The sequence below is a fragment of the Vombatus ursinus genome, unplaced genomic scaffold (assembly GCF_900497805.2).
Source record: "Vombatus ursinus unplaced genomic scaffold, bare-nosed wombat genome assembly UNPS02014799.1, whole genome shotgun sequence".
In the NCBI taxonomy this organism is placed as follows: Eukaryota; Metazoa; Chordata; class Mammalia; order Diprotodontia; family Vombatidae; genus Vombatus; species Vombatus ursinus.
The window spans coordinates 41,526,129-41,530,770 of NW_020954577.1; the positions used below are offsets into that span (position 1 = coordinate 41,526,129).

Below are 4,642 nucleotides of genomic sequence, written 5' to 3' on the forward strand. Positions count from 1 at the left end.
ATTATTGCTGAGAATCTGCCACTAATGTCCTCCGACGCCTCAGAGGGGAAGGGGACCCACAGTTCCATATTAACACAGGGAGATTCCCGTAAGATTCTTCCCAGCTAGAATGGCTTCAATTATGGGCCCTTTCTTAACTAAGGACCAGCCTCGTTTGGCTCATAAAAGACTCATCACAAGTTTGGATGCAGTGATAAATTGTGTGACTATTGTAATTCTCAAAGACCCTTTACTCAGTTGTAGAAGAATAGGTTTTATTTTAGTTTCATTGATGCCTTTTTTTAACCCAAGAATTTTTTTATTGTTTTTATTTTACAGCCATTTGTGCCATGAATTTGGAGGGCATTGGTTCCAACAGCTCATGTTCCTTGCCATTGGTTCTCACAAAGTGTACTTCTTTGGGTGGAGTAGGCTGGTGTTTCAGTTGAACTCAAGTGCCTTTTTCTTTGGCTTCTTTCTTCTTCTGATCATTTTCCTTTACCCGCTTCAGGAAGCTATCTCTGCTCTTAGAATACTTAATATGCTCAATATGCACATTAATTCTCTTGCCTAGAATCTTGCCCTTAACCTGTTTGTTTACAACAATGCCTACAGCATGTTGAGTAACATTACAGACCTGTCCAGTCTTGCCATGGTAACATTTGTGGGGCATTCCTTGCTGAACCATGCCCACACCCTTGATATCTACAATATCACCTTTCTTGCATATTCGCATATACGTATCCAGAGGAACAACACTATGTTTTCGAAAGGGCCTAGAAAACACGTATCCTGTCCCTCTCCTTTTTCCTTTTGGGTTCGTCATTTTGGCAACTCACTGGAATATGGCGGAGCTGGTGGAAAGTGCCTTTTCTTTTTAATTCCTAAATCATTTCCTCTTAACACCTTTTTCCAAGAAGCAAAGCAACTGGTCAACCTCCATTGTAACAAAGAAAACCACTTAGGCAAAACTCAAAGACCCAGTTACCTTGTAGAGAACATCTACCATATCCTATTTACCTTGCCCCCCACCTCTCTCCTCATCATCAGTTTCAGTACCAAGACATTTCCTCCTGACTATGAGCGTCTTCAGTTACATGATTGTAGTTGAAGGAGGAGCAAGAGCTCTGGGCTCATGTGGACCAGACACGTATCTGAGAGAAACCTGACCTCTAAAAGAGAGGAGATCAAGCTCTTCTCAGATTCTCAAATATATTACACTCTCGTCTTGGAGTAGAACTGTGAGAAAAAGCTCTTCAAATTTAGGAATGGCTCATGTAAAGGATTGCTACCAAAGGGATTAGCAAGGTCCTTTCTAAGATGTTCTTAGGGTCTTATGTGGATTTGTCAGTTTAAAAAGATGTTTCTGACTTCTGTCCAAAGAGGAAATAAGAAAGGGCTCCAAATTATGGCTAGTGTCAGAGCATAGTCACCATCTGCTCTAGGTGGCCCTAGACTGGAGGCTGCTCACTCAGGTTTTGCCAGGGACCATCTAGGGATGTTGGAGATTTCAGTTTCTGCATTCACCTCTAATTTGTGGAGTGAACATTGTTGAGTTGCTTGACCTCTTATTGTCTCATAGAAATAAGAACACTTATCTTTTACCTCTGATGGTAAAAGATGTAGATATAAAAATTAATTATCTGATGTAGATATAAAAATTAATTTGATTAAATACAAACTAAAAAAAAAACACTATATGCTTCTTTTTGGGGTAAGTGCTGAAAGTGATTTCTGGTCATTATTGTTATAATTATCACCTTTCATCAGGGGATCAGCTCAGTTGAATTCAGATGGGCTTGTTACCAGGTTTACCACAGTGGGGTGAATTTTTTGAACCACAGGGTCTTCTCAAAGACTTTCTAAAACATTATAAAAGGATTGCAATATGCATGAATGGAGGGAGTGCTTATACTAAATGAAGTCATGGATTGTTATTGTAGTACAAGTGCTATAGAAATGGTTATTATTGCTCTACAAAAATCAAGGTCAAGGGGTATGAAAATGGTTTGCTATGTATAGTGAAGGGGATAGTGCTTAAACAGTAACTTAAAGGAATGTGTTGTGTGAGTGAGCAGTTCAGGAGAATCTGAAAAGAAAATTAAGTGTGAAACATTTGAAATAGGAAAAAAATCCAATGTTTACCACATAGAAAGTGTATAAGAAGTGTTGATTTAATTATACTGTCCTCCCCTTTTATGGGGAAAAAGAACAATAATAATAGTACCACTCTTAAACAAAGATGACATAAAATTCAAGATATGGAGGTGGGGTGGGGAAGGGAGTGAGGAACAAAACAGCAATGTTACAAATGCTTGACTGCTTTGCCAGGAAATATAAATGTGAAGAATGAAGCAATAATGACACATTTCTGAAACCTCATTTTGGGTATGTGCTTTGGACCAAGGATTATTAAATACTCACAAAATTCCTAACATGTCAAAGGATAACTTATCCATTATTTGTATAAGATACTTATATTCCTTACTTATCTTTGCTTACATTACTTGTCTATTCAAAACTCTTTCTTGGTTCCTGGTTGCTTACTATATAAGGTTAAAAATATGCAAGAGCTTGCTATCACGGCCCTCTACAATCTGGCACCACGTCTCCTTCTATATTTCATATACATACACACACATGTTGCCTTCCATGCTATAGACAAACCAGGTTATCCATTGTTTTATATACACATACCAATCTTTTCCTCCTGTCCATGCCTTTATTCATGCTCTGACTGTTCCCTTTTCCTGGTACCTTATTAAAGACCTATTCTTGTCTTTGCCTAATTTTTAAATATCCTTAAATTCCAACTCAAAAAGTGTCTCCTCCATGAAGCTTTCCCTCATTTCTTACCATACATAGAACTCTTCCCGTGGACCTCACAGAACAGTTTGCTCACACCTTTTCAATATATTTATGTATCGTATTGTATTTTGCTTATTTGTGTTTGTGTCAAATCCCTCTACTAGTCAGTCTATAAATTCCATGAGAGCAGAGACTGTGCCCCAGCTAGGTAGAACAGTGGATAGATTGCTGGACCCTGAGTCAAGAAAACCTCATTATAGAGATTTGAAATGTGTGGCTTAAAATCCTTTTATAATGGGTCTATTGGAGAGCAGAACTAAAGGGCCCACCGTGTCTTCTCAGGCTCAGACCTTAGGTGATTATGATGTTTTGTAGGAACATGATTTGACTCACCCTGCATCCTAATCTGGGCAAAGACAAAAGACATTATGATAGGCTCTACTCTGCTTTTACGTTCTATTCCAGGGATGTTACTTTCATTAAAAACTACAATGATAGCTCTGGCTTTGAGCATAGATAGAACAGGTAGCCACCTATAGAATGTGCTTTGAGGGGCTGGGTAAATGCCTTCTGCACCGAAATATCTCTTTCCCTCCCTGACCTATACCCAGCCTATGACAGAACCTAAAATTCCATGAGAGACTCAAGTCATTTATGTTCAGGCATTGGGTCCTGTGGAATCTCCTGTTAAAATGCAAATCTCCTAGGAGGATAACACATTCAGCCAGTGTTAGTCATTAGTGGTTTAGCTTGAATTAGTTTCTCAGATGTCTTTGCAGTTAAGGAGCAGGGTCCTTTGGGAATGTGATAAGGGACAAATAGCAAGAGTGCAATGGAAATCACATTGAAATAGAAACGTACCAAGAGTCCAGTCCTGACTGGTCCAGTCGCTATCTGTGGTCTCAAGGAAGTCACTTCACCTCTCTGAGACTTAGTGCCTGCTTTTGTAAAGAAATAATGTTGGGTCATATAGGTTCTAATGTTCTCTGACTCTGTAATCCTATGAAAACAAATCAATTCAACAGGCTTTTTAAGGATTTGGGGCAGGTAGGTGATACAGTAGATAGAGTACTGGACCTAGAGTCAGGTTGACTTATCTTTCTGAGTTCAAATCTGGCCTCAGACACTTTCTAGCTGTGTGACCTGGGCAAGTCACTTAACACTGTTTGCCTCAGTTTCCTCACTTACAAAATGATCTGGAGAAGGAATGGCAAAACCATTCCAGTATCTTTGCCAAGAAAACCCCCAATGGGGTCATGAAAGGTTGGACATGACTGAAAAAATAACTGTATAAGAACAACAACATTGAGCTTTTACTAGGCTCAAACCACTGTACTGTCTACTCAGCCATGCTTCCTCAACGTATCCATGTTCTTCAACTGCTCCTCACCTGGGGTAATCTCAAGGGCTGTTACCATCTTGGTTGTCCTTCTCTGGTCACCCTGTAGATTATTGGTGCCCTGTTTGCCTCCCTCACTTCCTTTTAGTCAGCTGCATACACCTTGTCTTTCATCTTCTGGGCTTTCTTCTTCCTCTTCACTGGGAGGCCTGTCATCTTGTGGTGGGTTTTACTCACCACCATGCTAGAGCAGGACTCTTGCTCTTAGCTGCAGTTTTCTTGGTGAACAAAATCTGACGTTCATCTCTCTACCAAATCGGCAGCCATGCAGGGCTTGATTCTGTAGTTGGCATATTTCTTTAGTCTTCTCCTTTGCCTATAAATTAGGACATGACTCAGACCACACCAGATTCTGTTATAGCTAAATAAACTGAGAAATTAAATCTGCACATTCAATTAAAAAATACCTGCCCATTTTCAGTTCCAGCCATAGGGCTTGACCTATCTCTTCAGCTC

At 39.7% G+C, this 4,642-nt stretch overlaps 1 pseudogene; it reads right to left on the minus strand.

The window, feature by feature from the left end:
• Window positions 1-307: 307 nt before the first annotated feature.
• LOC114050342 lies at window positions 308-805 on the minus strand (annotated as a pseudogene).
• Window positions 806-4,642: the final 3,837 nt, after the last annotated feature.